Source organism: Hypanus sabinus, chromosome 3, assembly GCF_030144855.1.
Source record: "Hypanus sabinus isolate sHypSab1 chromosome 3, sHypSab1.hap1, whole genome shotgun sequence".
Classification (NCBI taxonomy): domain Eukaryota; kingdom Metazoa; phylum Chordata; class Chondrichthyes; order Myliobatiformes; family Dasyatidae; genus Hypanus; species Hypanus sabinus.
In genome coordinates this window covers 156,541,963-156,563,454 of record NC_082708.1, presented here as the reverse complement: position 1 = coordinate 156,563,454, position 21,492 = coordinate 156,541,963, and the positions used below count along the sequence as shown (strand labels likewise).

General features: G+C 42.0%; 1 protein-coding gene across 2 annotated transcripts in view; it reads right to left on the bottom strand.

Annotated features, from left to right (window-relative positions):
- bmpr1ba (bone morphogenetic protein receptor, type IBa) overlaps positions 1-21,492 on the bottom strand; it is a 372,535-nt gene that overhangs the window by 277,325 nt on the left and 73,718 nt on the right. Inside the window, exon 2 of one of the 2 annotated variants that reach the window (XM_059965428.1) lies at positions 3,999-4,115. The gene's annotated coding sequence lies outside the window, so the exon portion shown is untranslated. Of the gene's footprint in view, positions 1-3,998; positions 4,116-21,492 lie in introns of those variants that run through there. The other variant, XM_059965431.1, reaches the window with a different exon arrangement.

Here is a 21,492-nt window from a genome sequence, read left to right as displayed (position 1 = left end):
CAGGGACGATCCAGATACGCAGGTGAAGAGAAATAGCCTGCTGGATTATTTATTTATTTACAGGTGCCACATGGAGTTGGCCCTTCTGGCCCTTTGAACATGCCATCCCAGCAAACCCAACAACACCAGCTTAACCCTAACCTAATCAGGGGACAATTTACAATGACCAGTTAACCTACCCGCTACATCTTTGGATTGTGGGTGGAAACCAGAGAGCCCAGGGAAATCCCACACAATCCACGAGGAAGACAAATAGACTCCTTATAGATGGCGCCAGAACTGAACTCCGACTCTGACATCCCAAGCTGTAATAGCTTCACACTAACCACCGGTGGAAGTGGGATTCGGCTGGATAACTTTCTTTGACGACTAAAGATACACTGGACCCAATGTTCTGTTTCTACGTTATAGATTTCATATGATTTCCATGTAACCTACAAACTCAGAGATCGCCGTACTCCTCTAATTCTGACCTCTTCACCATCCTGGTATTTAATTGCTCCAATACCAGCAGCTCTGCCAGGGTTCTAAACTCTGGAACTCGCACCCCGAGTCCATCCTTCTCATTCCTTTGTTCTACAACTTTCTTCACATTGACCTCTCTGCTCTACATTTTCGGTCATGTGACAAATGCAATTCAATGATGCTCCTGAGAAGAAGACGACTGCCACGTTAATTCTGATACAAGTGCAAGCTGTGACACGTGCAAGGAGAATCCTCGTGAGTCAATGAGAGAGATTTATGCAGATAGTGGGGAATAATGAAAACGGTCTTACGGACCCAAAAACATCCTTTTTGGTGCATTCTACACTATGATATTCCATAAAACGTTACATTCCAGAATAATCTTTCATTTGGCAGCATTCTGGTACAAGCATGGATCACGTTTGCCATTTTCCAATGTACGGGCTTTGCATCTTTGCTGTGTTTAAATAATTCCATCTGCTGCATGCCTCTCTGGCCCAGCAAGCGCTTGCTTCATTCATTCTCACGTGCCCTCAACCCAGGTTATAAGCAAGCCCTTTTGCAGGGGGGATTCTATGCAATTGGTACTGCAGATGCCATTGTGCCAAACTGTGGAGGAAGACTGAAAGAGAGGGGCAGGAAGACTCAGGAATAAAAACAGGAGCTACTTGAAACATCGGCAAGTTTGACAGCATCTGTGCAAAGAGGAACAGGAGTTATCGGGTTATGAAGCGAACTATCAGAGGAAGTGGTTGAGACAGGTACAACAACAACTCTTAAAAGACACTTGGACAGTGCATGGATTGGAAAGGGACATGAGCCAAACACAGGCAAACAGGATGAACTTGGGTGAGCACCATGGTCCGCAGTGACAAGTTATGAAGAAGGCCGTATTTCTACGCTCCATTACGCTGTGATGCTGAGTCTCATCACCCAAGATAGAGTGGACAAGTTCTTACATCAATGGTTTGGTTTGGCAGAGAGAAGCTGAGGTGCAACGGCAACTCATCCTCCACACCCCCACCAAAGTAGAGAGTCAGAGTTACCATTGGCTCAGAGTTGTCGCAAAGTCTGAGATTGACTACAGACTCTCAGCAATAAGAGGAGTATTGTACAGTGCAATATGACCTCTTTATGTAGTAATAGAATCCTGTCTGTTTTCCCAGGTGTCAATAGCCACGTTTTCTATATTGACATCAATGGCTCTTTGTTGGCTATAAGGTGCTTTGGGCTCTGCTCTGATTGTGAAAGCTGCCACAGAAATGCAAATCCTTTACCTCAGAGTAGAAATCAGCATTTTGAGCTTTTCCTCTACTTGTGATCTTTCCCTGTTGCACTGTTTCCAAAATCGAACACATTTCCAAGTCACCTGGTTCTATAGACTCCTCCCAGAAGCAAGAGCTTGCAGAAGATGTGAAATGCACAACTAGTTCGTTGTTAAATCATTGTGTTCATTGGACTCAGTCCTCTATTACCAAGTAGCAGGGGAAATATATCATTAAGCTGGAAAGAGTCTACAGGAGATTAACAAAGATGCTGCTGAGATTCAAGGGACTGAGTTATGGAGAAAGGTTGAGCAGGTTGGGTCTTTCTTCTTTGGAGCTAAGAGAATGAGGGGCGGTCTTACAGAGGTGTATGAAATCATGAGGAGCAGTGATGGGATCAATGTGCAGTCTTTTTTTTCCCCAGCACTGAACCACAGGGCACAGGTTTAAGGTGAAAGGAGAGGATTAATTAGGAACTTGAGATGCAATCTTTTCACTCAGATGGCGATCCGTATGTGAAATGAGCTACCAAAGGAAGTGGTTGAGACAGGCATGTTAACAAAACTTAAAAGGGACTTGGACAGGCATTCGAAAGGCTTAGAAGGATATGGACCAAATGGGACTAGCCTAAATTGGAATTTTAGTTGGTGTGGGTGAGTTTAGCTGAACGGCCTGTTTTTGTGCATTACTGCTCGAAGATCATTGTACCTTTCAGCAATATTCATGTAAGTGGAGCTAACAAGTACTACGAATAGATAGCCAAGTTAATGCCCATACTCAAATTATTTAATCAAAATTTTGCACTGCATTTTCCGCCATGTTCGCACTACCTGATGATCCAACATTCGGAGATGTTCTCAATACTGTACCCACATAATGCTGGAGGAACTCAGCAGGTCAGGCAGCATCTACAGAAATGAATAAACAGTCAAAGTTTCCGGGCGAGACCCGTCATCGGGAGACATTGTTGAATTGTATCTGTTTTAAATATCCAGACACTGACCAACTGAGCCTAAGATTTCTTAGCCCAGTCCTATCCAGAATCCTGTCTGAAATGCCACTATCTCATAAGCATGGTATCTAAGTGGAAATTAGCTTCAACCATTCTAACCTGTTCCTGTAACTGATATTCCTTAACTCACTCCAAAGCACAACAATGCTGCTTTCATCAACTATATTTAGATGCAATGAGACATTCTCTGCTATTGCACAAAGATTCTGAGGTGAAGGAGTTCAATTATACATACAACACTGTCCATAATTTGGCTGCAAAGGAATAAAAAGTGAAAGGGGAGCGGTCAAGGAATAATCACCCCTGTATAATCACCCCTAAAAAATCTATACAGAGGGTAAGAATTCATTACATATATCTTCTGTACCTATTCTTCTCATAGCTCTACATATAGAAACAGGCCCTTCAACACATGTCTATACCAAATATAATGCTAAAATAAACTAAATCTCTCCTACCTGCCTGTTATCCATATCCCTCAATTCCCTGTACATTCATGTCTATCTAAAAGCCTCTTAAAAACTACTAATGTGTCTGCTTCCACCATCACCCATGGCAGCTCATTCCAGGGACCCATCACACTCTGGGTAAAATACTTACCTCACACATCTCCTTTAAACCTTCCACATATCACCCTAAATGTATGTTGGCTAGTACTTGACTTCTATACTCTGGGAAAAGATTCCAACTGCCTAATCTAACTACACCTGTCTTAACATAATAAATAAACCTCTATCAGGACTCCCCTCAGCCTCTGACACTCCAGAGAAAGTAACCCGTCGGTCCAACCTCTCCTCACTGCTCATACCCTCTAATCCAGGCAGCATCCAGATAACCCTTTCCCAGGCCTCTGACCATGACTTTGACAAAGGTAATCAGTATGAATCTTTTTCAAGCAACATTTGATCAAGAAGGACACTAAATTGGTGACTATTAGATCTGCAATTAACTTCGGCAGTAGTTAGTGAGGAAATCAAATCAAAGGTGCCGTTCTGCACCTTAGCTAATCAGAATGTCATGGAGTGAGGGGTTTCAATGAGGAGAATGCCTGCAGGATGAAAATAGTGGACAAAAATGCCGGCTGTGTTTTATCCTGTGTATGATGTGGTGCAGTCCAAAACAGATTCTAAAATAATTTTTGCAGTGTTTAATACAGCAAGAAAAGGTCACAGCACAACACAGCCTGAAAGCCTTAACTTCGACTGAATACAAATTGCAATCAATGGCTTCAATATGGCAAGGAGTCAAAACCTTACCTACAAACTCTGCTGATCACTTAATCTAAAACTGCCACCCGTTGGTCAGCGTTTCGGTGAAATGTCCCAATCCAGGCATTCAGGAATGTGGAGCCAAAGCACAGGAAACACTCAGAGCTGCAAAGAAAGAGGACTTGAATCAAAATGTAAAATATCCAACTGTGGAAGTCAGCGCACAGATCTCCTGCCGTTAGTTGCTGTGTACAGATCTATAAATATTGACCCCACCAACACTTGCTCCCCAGCACATGGCACAGATCCCTGTTATTGTACACCGTGATATCAGCACAGAGAACTGCCTGGATGCTTAGCTGCTCAGCTGTAAACATGGAAGCACACATACCAGCAGTGTGAGCCTATAAATATTACCACACATTGCCAGGTTCGATGTGATGTGAGAGAAAGAATCCAGAACACTGTCATGATTCATCCATACTGTATATCCCTTGGAGGGGTACCGGTGCTGAAGGCTCTGCTGACTGTTCCCACGGCTTCTCTCTTCATTCCTCCTCTGTGCTTCCACTAGTGAGGAGAAGTGGATGGTAAACTTTTACGTGACAGTGCATACGTAGAATGTTACAGTTGCTCAGCCGTGGTAGAGAAGTAAACTAGCTGACAATACACAGCAATTACGCAAAGAATACACATGGAGATTTTTTGAGCGAGCATGAATCTCATAACTAGAGAATAAGCAGACTAAATCCAACAATGTTCAGAGGCTGGTCACCGAGGTACAAGCAGCCATGCAACACAGAAAAAAAAGCCCTTCAATTTCACCATGTCCTCAGTGTCTATTCTACCCTTTGAAATGTGAATCAAAGAGTCCACTTCAATTCAGTGTGAGAATAAATAGTTCAGCAAATAAACCACAATGTCTAGCAACTGGAAAGGCACATGGCAACACCCTCAGTTGTAGTTTCCCCTCCACTCTGTTTTAGAAATCTATTGCCAGTCTCTCGTTACTGCTGAGTCTAAATCCTAGAATGCCATCTCCAACAGTACTGTAGGATAACCTTCACCCAACGACTTCAAATGGATAGCTCACCATCACCTCCTCAAAGGCTTTTAGGGAGTGGAAAATATAAATGATCGTCTCAACAGTGACACCAACTTCCCTTCCTGTCTGAAGGTACAGTTGAAGAAATAGAAATAGTGGTGCCGAGATTTATGGTGGTGCACAGGAACTTAGGCAAGGAAAACTCCTCAGTGGCTGCTGCCGCTTATACGTTACTTTGTCTTCTTTTAAAACCTCACATACAAGAAATTATTCAAGCTTTTGCTAGGCTTTGGTGTCTGGCTAGGGAGGTAGATTTCTAAATCACTCATATCTCTCTCAAACTTTCCCACTCTCACCTTTGGCCCACACTGTCTGTGCTGAACAGAATACCAAATTGAAAGGCCTCAACAGAGTGGATGTGGACAAGATGTTTCCTATGGTGGGAGGGTCTTAGACCAGAGGACTCAGCCTCAGAATGGGAGGGGGGCACCCTTTTAGAATGGAGATGAAGAGGAATTTCTTTAGCCTGGAAGTGGTTGATCTGCAGAATTCATTGCCACAAGTGGCCATAGAGGCCAAGTAATTGGGTATATTTAAGGCAGAAGTTGCTAGATTCTTGATTAGTCAGGGCATGAAGGGATATCGGGAGAAGGCTGAGAGAGAAAATGGATCACCCATGATGAAATAGTGGAGCACACTTAATGGCCCAAAAAGTATAGTTCTGCTCTTATACCTTTTGGTCTTAAACAAAATCACCTCTGCCTGTTCACAATCCATCTCTCTCTATCGCTCCTACCTGTAGCTCATACCTTCTCTGCACCCTCTTCAAAATCTCCACATCCACTCTGTAATGTAGCAACCAGAACTAAACACAATTTTCCATATGTGACCTAAGCACACTTTTATACAGCTGCGTATGTTGATAGACCAACTGCGGCCAAAATCTATATTCATGCTTTATACTTCATGGTGGTGGTGAAGTGGGTCTTTTCAAGGTTACCAAAGGAACTTCAAAGAGATTTAGTGCTCACTCATGGTGAGGGCACTTGTATTATCTAACGTTCTACTCTGTAAAAGTCTGCATGGGAATCCAACTGCAAGAATACCACTGCTCCCAGCACAGGACACCTGGCAGCACCATGCAAGAAAATGTAGCCCTTACTACATTCAGTCAATTGCGTGAGACAGAAAGGTCTTCAGTCTACTGAACTATTCCTCTCATGATCTTGATTTAATTTCCCCTTGTCACATGGGAATGATTTGTACTATCCATATCATTCATAATTTCATCATGTCAGTTAGACTCCAAAATGTCCTCCATCCCAATGCAAAAGCCTCAGTAATTCAAACCTTTTTCATTTATTAATTTTATTTTAGTGATTGAAATTGGAAGACTAAAAACTTATGGCAAGTCTTACTGATCAGATTTCACAGAATAGCAAATAAAAGGATATCCCTGTCCCTATTGAGTGAGACAGTCATAATATAGTGCATCCTTCATTCTTTTTCTCTAGTATTTCAAAGTTATTTTACATTAGTAAAGGAATCAGTTCAAGAATACTTCAAACTCTCAAGAATCCTTTGACTTTACTCTTCAAAAGACCATGCTGGCAAAGCAGATCTTGTTTTTGCAGTCATGCTAAGTATTGAGGGTGCACTACATAACTAAAATTACTAGAGACACAAGTGGCGTGAAAATGTGGATTTACCTGCTATCAACAGGTTAAACTTAAAGACAGAATAAATGCAAAAGAGAGAGCATATAACAGCAAAAAATATTGTGAACTTGGAGAATTGGAAATCCAACAGAAGGTAAACTAAAACAAGAGAGAAAAGATGAAATACAAAGATAACCTAGCCAATATCGGATACCATTTTTTCAGATGTACAAAGGGTGAAAGAGAGACGTGAGTGGGTATTGGACCATTGGAAAATGATACTGGAGAGGTAGTAATGGGGACAAAGAAATAACAGACAAACTTAATAAGTATTTTGCAACAGTCTTCACTGCGGAAAGCACTAGTGGTATGTCAGAAATTCAACAGTGTCAGGGGCCAGAAGTGAGAGTTGTCACTATTACTCAAGAGAAGATGTTACAATGAGCAACTGAAGCGAACCCAAGTGCAGGACACAGGCATGGAGATTGAGTTAGGAGATTCATGCAGATGTGAACGTTGAACAACAAACAGGATCCTGGCACAGAGCCTTGATACTGAAAGATGGGGTTTCATAGGTAAACCCTGAAACTGGAGTAAAACTTAGAACACACAGTCCTAAGCAGCCAGGAAATGTTAATCACCGCACAGGTAAAAGCAACGATCTGACAACTAGGGCTTGTAACGCTGGGGTTCTTATATTGCAGGTCCTGATGGAAACCAGGTGTGCTGCCATCAAAGAAAATTAGAAGCAATTGGGAAATTAACGGTCAGAACTGTGGCACAATCAAAGGAAATTAGAGGAAACTAGGGAATAAACTATCAGGACAGTGACAGAAGGTGCTTGGGAAGCTGAAGACATATAGGTTACCAAGACCAGATGGGCTCTGTCCCCAGATTCTGAAAGAGTAGCTGAAGAAATTCTGCAGGCATTTAGTAGTGACCTTTCAAGAATCACTAGATTCTGGAATGGTTCCAGAGGACTGGAGAATTGCAAATATCACTCCATTCTTTAAGAAAGGTGGGAGGCAAAGAAAGGAAATTATAAGACAAGCAACACATACAAAATGCTGGAGGAACTCAGCAGGCCAGGTAGCATCTATGTAAAAAAGTACAATTGACGTTTTGGCCAAAAATTCCTCCAGTATTTTGAGTGTGTTGCTTGGATTTCCAGATCTGCAGATTTTCTCTTGTTTGTGAAATTATAAGCCAATTAGCCTGACTTTAGTGGTTGGAAAGATGTTGGAGTCCATAATTAAGATAGAGATTGTGGGGTAAGAAAGGCACATGATAATGTATAGAAACATATAAAACCTATAGCACAATACAGGCCCTTCGGCCCACGATGCCATGCCGATCATATACTTATTTTACCGATTACCTAGGGTTACCCATAGTCTTCTATTTTTCTAAGCTCCATGTACCTATCCAGGAGTCTCTGAAAACATCCTATCATATCCGCCTCGACCACATCGCTGGCAGCACATTCCACGTACCCACCACCCTCTATGTTAAAAACTTGGCCCTGACATCTCCTCTGTACCTACTTCCAAGCACCTTAAAACTGTGCCCTCTCATGTTAGTCATCTCAGCCCTGGGAAAAAAGCCTCTGACTATCCACATGATCAATGCCTCTCTATCAGATCACCTCTCATCCTCCATCGCTCCAAGGAGAAAAGGCCAAGTTCACTCAACCTATTCTCATACAGCATGCTCCCCAATCTAGGCAACATCCTTGTAAATCTTCTCTGCACCCTTTCTATGGTTTCCACATCCTTCCTGTAGTGCAGTGACCAGAACTGAGCACAGTACTCCAAGTGGGGTCTGACTAGGGTCCTATATAACTGCAGCATTACCTCTCAGCTCCAAAACTCAATTCCACGGTTGATTAAGACCAAATGCCTACTTAACCACACAGTCAACCTGCACAGCGGCTTTGAGATTCCTATGGACTCAGATCCCAAGATCCCTCTGATCAAGTCTTACCATTATATTTGACCCACCAAAATGAACCAACTTACACTTATCTGGTTTGAACTCCATCTGCCACTTCTCAGCCCAGTTTTGCATTGTATCGATATCCCGCTTTAACCTCTGACAGCCCTTCACATTATCCACAACATCCCCAACCTTTGTGTCATCAGCAAATTTACTAACCCATCCCTCCACTTCCTCATCCAGGTCATTTATAAAAATCACGAAGATAAGGGTTCCCAGAACAGAACCCTGAGGCACTCCACTGGTGACTGACCTCCACGCAGAATATGACCCGTCTACAACCACTCTTTGCCTTCTGTGAGCAAGCCAATTCTGCATCTACAAAGCAAGGTCCCCTTGGATCCCATGCCTCCTTACTTTCTCACTTTCTCATGAGGTACCTTATCAAATGCCTCGCTGAAATCCATAAACACTACATCTACTGCTCTATCTTCATGAATATGTTTAGTCACATCCTCAAAAAATTCAATCAGGCTCGTAAGGCACAATGTGCCTTTGGTAAAACTATGCTGATTATTCCTAAACATATTATGCGTCTCCAAATGTTCATAAATCCTGCCTCTCAGGATCTTCTCCATCAACTTATCAACCACTGGTCTATAATTTCATGGGCTATCTCTACTTCCTTTCTTGAATAAGGGAACAACATCCGCAACCCTCCAATCCTCTGGAACCTCTCCCATCTCCATTGATGATGCAAAGATCATCAGCAGAGTATCAGCAATCTGCTCCCTCGCCTCCCACAGTAGCCTGGGGTATATCTCGTCTGGTCCCAGTAACTTATCCAACTTGATGCTTTCCAAAAATTCCAGCACATCCTCTTTCTTAATGCTCAACCTTTTCAGTCCACTATAAGTCACCCCTACAATCACCAAGGTCATTTTCCATGAAGCAAGGTATTCATTAAGTACTTCTGCTATCTCCTCTGGCTCCATACACACTTGATTGGTCCTATTCTCTCACATCTGATCCTCTTGCTCTTCACATCCTTGTAGAATGCCTTGGAGATTTCCTTAATCCTGCTCGCCAAGGCCTTCTCATGCCCCCTTCTGGCTCTCCTAATTTCATTCTTAAGCTCCTTCCTGCTAGCCTTATAATATTCTAGATCTCTATCAATACCTAGTTTTTTGAACCTTTCATAAGCTTTTCTTTTCTTGTTGACTAAATTTTCAACAGCCTTTGTACACCACGGTTCTTGTACCCTACCATCCTTTCCCTGTCTCATCGGAACGTACCTATGCAGAATGTCATGCAAAGTCAGCATTGTTTCCTTAAACCTGACAAATCTGTTGGAATTCTTTGAGGAAATAACAGGCAAGATTGACAAAGGACTCTGAGGATGTTGCTTACTTGCATTTTCAGATGGCCTTTAACAAGGTACTGCATATGAAGCTGCTAAACAAGATAAATGCCCATGGTATTACAGGAAAGATACTAACATGGATTACTCGCAAGAGCAAAGTGGGAATAAAGTGGGCTTTTTCTTGTTGGCTGTCAGTGAATAGCTGTGTTTCACAGAGGTCTGTGTTGGGACTGCTTCTTTTGACATTATACTGCATGTCAATGATTGATGGCTTTGTGGTCAAGTTTGCAGATGATACACAGATACTGTAGGCAGTGTTGAGGAAGCAACTTAGACAGATCTGGTGAAAGAGCAAAGGAATGGCCATGAAATATGGTGTATGGCAATGCGCTTTGCTGGAAGGAATAAAAGAGGAATTTTTCTAAACAGGGAGAAAATTAATAAATCAGAGGTGCAAAGGAACTCAGGAGTCCTTCTGCAGGATTCCCTAAAGATTAATTTGCAGGTTGAGTCAGTGATGAGGAAGGCAAATGCGATGTGAGCATTTATTTCAAAAGGTCCAGAATATAAAAGCCAGGATGTAACGCTGAGGGTTTATAAGCCATTGGTCAGACTGCACGTGGAGTATTATGAGCAGGTTTGGGGCCTGGTATTTACTGGCATTGTGGAAGGCCCAGAGGAGGTTCATGACTATCAGGCAGCCCACCTCTCCCAGAAGTTCCAGGAGTCTCCTGCAAATTGATGGTGGCTCCCTGATGCCTGCAAATTATATACAATATCACAGAAATTGATTTTTTTGGAGTGCGAGTGAGCTGGTGGGGGGGGGGGGGGGAGAGAGGGAGAGATCAAAATCAAAATAAAAAATAATGACACTGTTGCTCGGTGCACTGTTTGCAATTGTGACTTTTCTATTGCCCATGGTGGGTTAAATTGCAAAAGACTTGTTGAGGTGAGTTGAACAGGTGTCGTTCGTTCATTAGCATAGCTAACGTTATTTAAACTAGCTGGCTAGCTGCCCTGTTGCAGACATTCCACCTCTCCTTGAAGTTCAGGGAGTCTCCCACAAATTGATGGTGCTACCTCCCTGAAATGAGCTTTTACAGGGTGGGATGTCTGGACTATGATTCTGGAAATGAAACAGTTAACTTATGAGGAGTGCTTGATAGCACTAGCCTGGAGTTTAAAAGACTGTTGGGGGATCTCATTGAAAGCTTCTGAATGTTGAAAGGCCTAGATAGAGTGGATATGGAGACGATGCTTCCTATAGTGAGAGTCTGGGACAGCCTCAGAACAAGGTGGAATTTCATTAGCCTGAAGGTGGTGAATCTGTGGAATTCATTGCCACAGATGACTCTGATGGCTAAGTCATTAGTAATATTTCAAGTGCAGGTTGATAAGTTCTTGATTAGTCAGGGTGTCAGGGGAATGGAGCTACGAGGTATAATAAATCAATCATGACGGAATGGTGGCGCAGACTCGATGCATTGAATGGTTTCATTCTGCTCCTACGTCTTATGATCATAAAGTCTAACTGTGCGGGGTTAGGTGAATTCAACTGCAGATGTGTTACCAGATACTACTGGTTGAAGCAAAGTGCAGATATTTAACAATGTAGACGCTAGAAGCACAAGAGACTACTTATGTTGCAATCTGGAGCAAATGACAAACTATTAGAGGAAATCAGCAAGTCAGGCAGCATCTGTGGGAGGAGATTCTGAGTCAATACGAATCAAGACACTTCATCTAGAGTGAAATAGTGTAGGGAGATAACTAGTATAGAGGGTGGAAAGGGTGCAACAAGAAGTGACAAGTGATAGTTGGCTCTAAGAGAGGACTAGTGATTGCTAGACAAAGGAAGGAAGACTAAAAATATCAACAGAGACTGGGAGGTTGAAGTTGTAGGTGTCAAATGGCCACAAATGATGAAATCTGATCGGAAAGAAAAGTGAAGCGTGGATTTAATAAAATGAGCTGGCGAAAGCAAATGGGAACAGTGGCGGAGGAGTCCCTGTGGGAGAAGTCCGTGGGTAATGGTTCGGTAGAGTAAATGGTGGATGGGAAAGTGTGGAACTGAGTAGGTCAAGAGGAAAGAGAAAAGAGACTGAGGAGAAAGTTGGAAAATTCAATGTCAGACACTTAGCTCATCTACTGCATATCCAAGTGTGGCACACTTGAATCACCAAGGCACAGAAGGCTACAGACTAAGTGTGGTAAATGGGAGCATGTACAACATGAGAAGGAGCCTGTTTCTCTGCTGATTGACTCAGTGGCTTATTTCTTACATTCTCCTCCAACCAATAACCTTTAAGATTGCTGCCTGATCTCCTCAGGCTCCTATTTTCATCCCTCCCTACTCTCCTCTTTGTACCGGGCATCTCCTCTCTCCAATGTCTGTCCTGATGCAGGGTTTCAAACTGTTTGAAATGCCAGTAAATCATTTCCACACAGATGCTGCTTGACACACTGAGTTCCTCCAGCAGATTGTTTGTTGCTCAAAATTCTAGCACCTACAGTCACTTGTATATTCAGTAAAAATATATTCATCTGCCAAGCTCCTAAGTACTGCAATGTCCTCCTTTGGAACATAAATAACATGCTGAAGGAACTCAACAGGTCAGACAACATTTATGGAATGAACAGTTGATGTTTCAGGCCAAGACTCTTCATTACTACTGTTCTCGGCCCAAAATGTCAACTGTTTATTCCCTTCCACAGATACTGCCTGACGTGCTAAGTTCCAGAAGCACTTTGTTTGTGTTGCTGTGGATTTCCAACATCTGCAGAATATCCTGTGATTATAACTTTCTCCCTAAACTTCTTTGCCTCTTTGTCCCTCCAAGATGCTCAAAACCTGCCTCTCAAACCACATTTTTTCCCCCCTGAAACTTTAAAGGACTTGGCACAAATGTTCATTTATTGCTGTTATGGTAATATCTACAGAATTTAATCCCAATGCTCTTTACTCAACTCTCACACAAAACTATGTGGAGGTCACTGGAGTGCTGTAACTTTAATCATGACACTTAGAAACTTCTCCATCTAATACTGATACCTTGATTACAGATAATCAAGTTTTTGGACTGCTGTATCAACAATAGAAGATGGGAAGAAATACACTGGTTAGCTGTCGATCAGAGCTATGTGGGAGGGTTCAATATCTTCAAATAAATTAGAAATCCTAAGTGCACCAGAGTTACCAGCTTCAAAGTTTAATCTCCTGGACACTGCTGAAATTACATCCAAATGGACACCTAAAGACTGGGATTTTATATGTAGAAAGTGATTTTTATTAATAAATTTGGAAAAAGATTATAGATAAAATAATGCAGAGTGATCAAAGATTGAAGGTCATGTCAAGAATACATCCGTCCACAACAGTGCACAAAAATGAACATCACTAATCAACCTTCAGCTGTGTTTAGTTTCTTTTGTGTCTGTAATAGAAAGTTCATTGTGGTTCAAGAGTGCATTGCCTCAACTTGCCAGAGCACTAAATAAACACAGGTGTGAAAGAACCTGAATGTTCTTATATCTTGGTGACCAAATCTGAACATGAGCAATGTTCTGAGCAAAGGTCCACAGGGTTCCAGCAAAATATGGGAATGGACTGCAATAACGTGTCTTCACATGGTTCCTTCTACAAAGCACACATGGTATCCCTCATGCAGTGACTGGCTTTGATGTGATGCACTGATTTGGATAGCTGAGCATTTTTTTTCCCTTGGAGTAAAGGAAGTTGAGGCATGGCCTTATATTGCAGGTATTTACACCATGGCGCCTTACTGAGGGGTCTATGGACCCCAAGTTGGGAACCCTTGTTATAGAGGTTCATAGTATTATGACGGGTAAAGATAAGGTCATGACTTTACACCTGGTGGAAGGAGGTCTGAATCTGGAGTGTATTGGTTTAAGGTGAAAGGGGAAAGCTTTCACAGGAACCTGAGGCGCAACCTTTTCACAGACAGAGTTATGTATTCAACATTTCAGTAATATTTCACATCCCTTAAAGTAAAAAGTGAACTAAGACACACATTCCCGGCCTTGTGTTCCCTTTCAATGCATTTTATGTTCCGGAGTTACAAAATGTAGTAGTGGCAATGAGGAAATTTGAAATGAACCTCAGATGATTACCTCAGATGCTGAAGTACGGCAAGTACACCTGAGTTTTAAAAATCAGCACAGCTAGGAAAGGTCAAGTAGAAAGTAGCTCAACACATGTTCCTTAAGAAAGGGACAGAGATGTTGGAGCTTTAAAAAAAAAGGCATAAAACAGACAAATTCATGGGTTCATAAACAACGAGTACTGGGAGATAATAGTCAAAAAAAAATTTTTAAAGCAGAAATGGCTGGCTACGTCGGAAAGATGGGCATATTTGAACGCACAAGAGATAACTGTATATGCTATACCAAGCAAATTGAACAGTATTTTGAAGCAAATGAAATAGCCAATGAAAAGTGAGTGCCAATTTTGTTGAGTAAATTGGGTTTAAAGGCATGCAGTTTGTTTAGAAGTTTAACTGCTCCAATCAAACTGGTCAAAATGAGGTTTGATGATATTGTGAAAAAAATGCAGGAACATGTAGAACGTTGTTGATTGTAGTACACTTTAAGTTTCATAAGTGGAATCAAAGGGAAGCAGAGTCCATTTCAGTGTATGTAGGTGAATTAAAGAGATAGTCTGAGCGTTGTCAGTTCAGTGATTGGCTTAATGATGCACTGAGAGATTGTTCAGTTTCTGGAATCTTACAGAACTGGCTCCTAACTGAAGCGCAGCTCACATTTTAAAGAGCAGTTGAAATTGTTTTATCAATTAAGTAGCAGACAGAGATGCAATTGAGCTGCAGTCAGGAATGAAAATGAGTGGAACACTAGCACGGTTTTATGTCAGATTTCTGGTGTCTATGGTATTTTGCTTTAGAAGATGCTGTTGAGGCAAGGATCATAGCTGTGTAGAATGGATGTCTGCATGGCACATAAGGCCGATAGAGTAGACCGGAAGGAACAGGAGACTCAAGTGGATTATCAGCACACAAATGGGCTAGATGAGTCAAATGACTCATTTCTGTGATGTCCATTCCAATCCACCTTGAGTTTGTGGTTACCACACTTCACCTTCTCTATAATTTCCTCCACCTCTAAAGCTCTTGAAGATTCAAAAATCTTGGTTGGGAAGTTCAGTGGCACAGATTTGGTCCGGATCTCTGTTGCTGACTCAAAGAGTTTACATAACTTTTCTTCACCCTCTCAGTTTTCTTCGGGTGCTTGGGGTCCCTCCCTAAACCGGCCACCACAAACTACACCTGGTGTAAAGGTATGTCATTGAATATGGAGGAAGAATAAAGTGGGATTAGTGTAGACATGAGAGACTTTAGATGCTGGAAATCTGGAGCAACACACAAAGGTGCTGGAGAAACTGAGCAGGTCAAGAAGCATCTATGGAGGGAAATGTACATTCGACATTTTTGAGTTGAGACCCTTCATCTGGACTGGCCTGGAAATGGTGAGTTAGCCAGTATAAAAAGTTGGAGGGACGGGGTGGCGCAAGAGAAATTGATCGGTTGATCCAGGTGAGAGAGTTGTGAAAAAAGGAATGATATGAGATGCTGAGATGTGATTGGTGGAAGTGACAAAGGGCTGAAGATGATATAATCTGAAAGAAGAGGAAGATGAAGCATGGAACAGAGGAAAGGAAGTGGAGAGTGGAACCAGAGGGAGAATGTGTGGGTAATAGAGGTGGGGGGAGGATAAGGAGACAGGATGATGGGGGAAAGTGGCATCCAAAGCAGAGGTTAGTGATAATGGGTGCTTACTGGTCATTAGTGAGCCAAAGGACATATTTCTGTGCTGTGTGACTCTAGCCATCACACCTCCATAACTGCTCACATCAGCAGGGATGCCCACAGACCTAAACTCTAAAGATTAAATGTCTCCTCCATTAAACTTACCTCACTGACCAAGTTTTAAGTCACTTGAATTGCAGTCTCCAACCCTGCTTGAGTGTTTGCTTGAATATCCACCTGCATGGAACCTTGGGACCTTTCCCTTTGCTCTGGGCTCTGTAAAATCTAAGCTCTTTATACTTTGTCTTCATACTGTTTCTAGAAGTCTAAAAGTGGATTAGCCTGATTTATCTCGGGACACTCCAAAGTCTCATGTGCCAGTAATCTTTGCTTCTCTCTTTATTTTGAAGGATTATGAATCGCACAAACCCAACTGAACACTGTTCTTATTCTCCCATATTTTGTTATGATTCTTAAAATGTAATATATGAATCTGTATTGTCTAATTACAGTCACAGAAACTTGTTACTTTGAACCCTTAAGCCAGTTCACAACCTTCCTGCTCCTTTCTGCTGGCAACTGGGGAGATAGTTAGCTAATTTAACTTGAGCAAACACAGGCCCTATTGCACTACCAGTTAAATAGCTGACCCAGTGCACAAATATTACCAGCTCCCATGACAGAAAACAGACCTGCATTAACCCAACAGTCAAACTACATGCCAAGATACAGGTGAGAAAAGGCGTGGCTCAGTTTCAAATGAACAGTCTCTCTTTATTGAAATATATATCTGATTACAGCACCTAATCAGTCTACTCCTCCCAACTTGTCCATACTGTGTTTAAATGCCACATGAGCTCCTTACATTTTGGCCAGCCTATAATGAATTCAGTTGTACAGTGTTTGAACAACAGACAGTATAGTGCCAGAGTAGGCCCTTTGGCCCACAATGCTGTGCTGAAGTCTAAACTAGTAATTAAAAGCCCGCTAAATTAGTCCCTTCTGCCCACATGACATGCGTACATGTAAATCTTAAATGCCTCTGTCATATCCACCTCCACTACCACCCTGGCCTTGTATTGCAGGCACCCACGATTATTACTGGTATGGTAACTGGAGATCTTGGATACTGATAATTAACCTGATTCTGAAGTTATGAGTTTCAGACCTTGCTTGTGCATCCAGAATTGGCTTGCCCAGAGAAGGCAAAGGATAGTTGTAGATGGTTCATATTCTGCATGGAGGTTGGTGACCAGTGGTATTCCAAAGACATCTGTTCTAGAACCACTCCTCTTTGTAAGTTTTATAAATAACCTGGACGAAGGGTGGTTTAGTAAGTTTGCTGATGACACAAAAGTTGGGGGTGTTGTGGATAAACTGGAGGGTTGCCAGAGGCTATAGTGAGACATCAATAGGATACAGAACTGGGCTGAGAAGTGGCAGATGGTGTTCAACCCAGATAAGTGTGAAATGGTTCATTTTGGTAGGTCAAATTTGAAGGAAGAATATAATATTAATAGTAAGAATCTTATCAATGTGGAGGATCAGCGAGATCTTGGGGTCCATGTCCACAGGACACTCAAAGCTGCTGCACAGGTTGATAGTGTTGTTAAGAAGTCATATGGTGTGTTGGCCTTCATCAACCATAGGGTTAAGTTCAAGAGCTGTGAAATAATGTTAAAGCTATATAAGACCTTAGTTAGACTCGACTTGAAGTACTGTGTTCTGTTCTGGTCAACTCACTACAGGAAGGATGTTGATACTGTACAGAGAGAGCAGAGGAGATCTACAAAGATGTTGCCTGGATTGGGGAGCATGATTTATGAAAACAGGTTGAATGAACTTGGCCTTTTCTTCTTGGAATGACGGAATATGAGAGGTGACCTGATAGAGGTTTATGAGAAGCATTAATCATGTGGAAAGCCAGAGACTTTTTCCAGCGCTGAAATGGCTAATACAAGAGGGCATAGTTTTAAGGTGCTTGGAAGTACTGTAGGTACAAGGGAGATACCAGAGATAAGTTCTCCACACAAAGAGTGGAGGGTACGTAGAAAGCACTGGCAGCGACAGTGGTAGTGGTGGATATAATAGGGTCTTTTAAGAGACTCTACTTAGGTACATGGAGCTTAGAAAAATAGAGGGCTATACGGTAAGGAAATTCTAGGCAGCTTCTGGTGTAGGTTACATGGTCGGCACAACATTGTGGGCCAAAGAGCCTGTAATGTGCTGTAGGTTTCCTGTGTTCCACATTCTAATTACTGTCTTACCAATATGTGGATTTCAAATTCATGTCATTGAATGAATCTAGAATCAAAAGTCAAAATGATGTTTGTGAAATGACTGGAGTTAGATGGCAGTTTTGTCCAGAGGTTTGAACTGATCATTCCACACTGCAGTTCACATTCACAGAAGCCCAAAACGTGCTGGAGATCATATCCAGATATATCCAATACCTTGTTTGGAATTTGTGTAATGAGTTCAGGAAATTTTCTTGAGAGGGCCCTACTCAGGAGGAACTTTAAATAATATTTATCTTCCTTCACAGGATGGTGAAAAGAGCATTTAGCACACTGGCCTTCATCAGTTGGGGCACTGAGTATAGGAGTCGGAACACTGTGCTGCACTGATATACTGTAAGATAGTGGTGAGGGTTCACTTGGAACACTGTGTACAGTTTTAGTCACCTGCTTAGCAGAAAGATGTGGTTAAAATTGAGAACACTGCAGAAAAGATTGACAAGAACGTTACCAGACATAGAGGTGCTGAATTATCAGGAGAGGTTGGCCAGGCTAGATCTTTACCTTTTGGAACATTGGAGAATGCGGAGCAACAGCATAGAGATGTTTAAAACTATGAGAGGCATAGATAAGGTGGATGACCAAAACTAGGGGGCATGGAACTAGGGTGAGAAGGGGGAGATTTAAAAGGGAACTGAGGGGCAACTTCTTCATGCAGAGGGTGAGTATATGGAACAAGCTGCCAAAAAAGGAAGTGAGGCAAGTATAGTAGTATTATTTAGGAAGCACTTGATTAGGTACATGGACGGTTAGGGCTTTGAGGGATATAAACCAAACACAGAAAATTGGGGCTAGTAGAGTAGACACCATGGTTGTCAATGAACTTGCTGGGCCAAAGAGCTGTATCCATGATGTATTGTTCTAAGACTCTATGACCTGGTTTATAATGCACTGGGCCGTATATCAAAGATATTTCAGATCCAGCTCTCAGTCTTACACAAGCCACACCTGACACACCCACGTTGAGTACTTCTCAGTATTTTGTAATAAATTACTAAATAATGAAAGTCTGGATACAGTGGATGTGAAGAGGGTGCTTCCATTAATAGGAGAGTCTAGGATCAAAGGGCAAAATACTCAGAGTAAAGGGATACTTAAAGCCGAGATGAGGAGGAACTTTGTCAGCCACAGGTTGGTGAATCAGTGGAACAGAGGGCTATGGAGGCCATGTCATTTAGTGTATTTAAGTTGGAGTTTGATAGGATCTTGACTGGTAAAAGGGTTAAAGTTATGGGAAGAAGATGGGAAAATGAAGTTGAAAAGTATCAGCCAAGATTAAATGGTGGAGCAGACTCAATGGGTCAATTGGCCTAATTCAGCTATATCCTATGGTCTAATCCAGTATAACACTAATCATTGTACTGAGGTCAGTGATCTTCTGAAAGTGGGACTAGTCCCAGAAGCTTTGTGACTGTTAACTATGGAATGCATGCTCAATCATTATATCCATGGCCACCTATCCCAAGATTCAATGAGGTGGGCAAAGTATCTACTGGTTCAGTTGATAGTGAAGTTATCTATATCAGAATGATATCACTTCAAGTCCTACATCATTCCAAAATAGAGGATTGTTACACTATTGAAAGCTAAACCATGGTTCAGACTGCTTTCTCAGGAGGATTCATGGAGCTATTTTGAAGAACAACAGGGAATTGTCTAGATCTCCAGGCTGATATTTATCGTTCGCTATCTCTCAACCAGAGCCAACATTGTTTGTGTATTCAGTTACTCTCAGTCTCAATGACATTCCCTATGTTCCCTCTATCCCTTGACTTATTACACTGCTTAGAATATGTTTGAATTCAAAATATTCCTTGTTCTAATCAGGGCATTGATCAGATCATAAATCAGAGAAATGAACAAAGGGATTGGGATGTTATGTTGAAGTTGTATAAGACTTTGGTAAGGATGAATTTGGAGTATTGTGTCACTCACCTGCAGAAAAGATATCAATAAGCTTCAAAATTGCAGAGAAATTTTACAAGGGTATTGCCAGGACTTGACCTGAGTTATAGGGAAAGGTTGAATACTGCAGGTGAAGACTTTATTCACTGGAGCAGAGGAGAATGAGGAGAACTCTTATAGGAGTATACAAAATTATCAAGATGGGGTGATTGCGTTCAGGCTTTTTCACCTCAGATGAGGTGAGAGTAGAAGTCGGGGTCATAGGTTTATGGTCAAAGGTGAAATATTCAAGGGGAATCTGAAGAGGAACTTCTTCACTTGAGAGGGTGATGTGACTGTGCAACGAGCTCTCCGAGTATGGAAGAGGTAGATGCGGGTTCAATTGTAAGAGTTTAGAGAAGTTTGAGTAGGTACATGGATGAGAGACATACGGAGAAATATAATCCTAATGCAGGTAGATGGGACTATGCAGAAGATCAGGTCAACACGGACTAGATAGACAGAAGGGTCTGCTTATGACTCTATTGTTGGTGTGAGTCACTAGAACAGTCTCTCTCTCTGTAAAGACAGTCTGACCTGCTGAGTATATCTACATTTCCTGCATGGCGGCATATTAGCATAGTGGGCCCTGGTTGAATTCCTGCCACTACCTGCAAGGAATTTGTATGTTCTCCCCAGGGATTTTCTCCAGGTGCTCTGGTTTCCTCCCATAATCCAAAGACGTGACAGCAGGTAGGCTAATTGATCATTGTAACCTGTCCCACAATTAAGCTAGGAATAAATCAGGGATTGCTGATGGCATGGCTCGAAGGAAGGGGGTAAATAACCCAATTATCTTGCTGTTTGTAGGAGCTTGCAATGCTTCCCGAGTTTCCCACACTTCACTGTACAGCTTCATTGGCTGTTAAATGCTAAGAGGTTGCAAAAGGTGCTACATGAATGCAAGCCTATTTGACAACAGCTGCAAAACCAATTTGCAGAGTTTTTTTGAAATTGTGGTTTTTCTGCTAATCTAGGTCAAAAACAAATGTCAGGTCAAGTATAGAACAGAAATATTCAGAAAAATCATATATTTCAACTACCAAATGAAGCCCATAGGATTTACTTCTCAAGATTAGAAGTGGTCACCATATTTAAGAAGAAATGTTTGTTGATATTGTGTATAAAGTACCACCAAATCCACAAGGTAAATCTTGCAAAAATACAGTCTAAGTCAAGATGCAAATCTCAGACTGCCTTTGTTCTGATTCAAAGACATGGAGCAATACAGCATGGATACAGACCCTGTGGCCCAATGAGCCCATGCTGACTATGTTGTCCACCTAGCAAGTCCCGGTTTTACATTCAGTCCATATCCCTGCAAGCTCCACCCCACTATGTACTGGAGGAACTCAGAACAGTTGAACAACTGAGATCCTCCAGCAGATCATTTGCTGTCTATGAATATCACTAGTTAGGATCAGCAATGCTGATGGAACTAGAACCTGCTGCTACAAAGAGACAGAAGAAGGAGGAAAGAAAAGGGAACACAAACATCCTACTCCTTCCACTGCCATGCC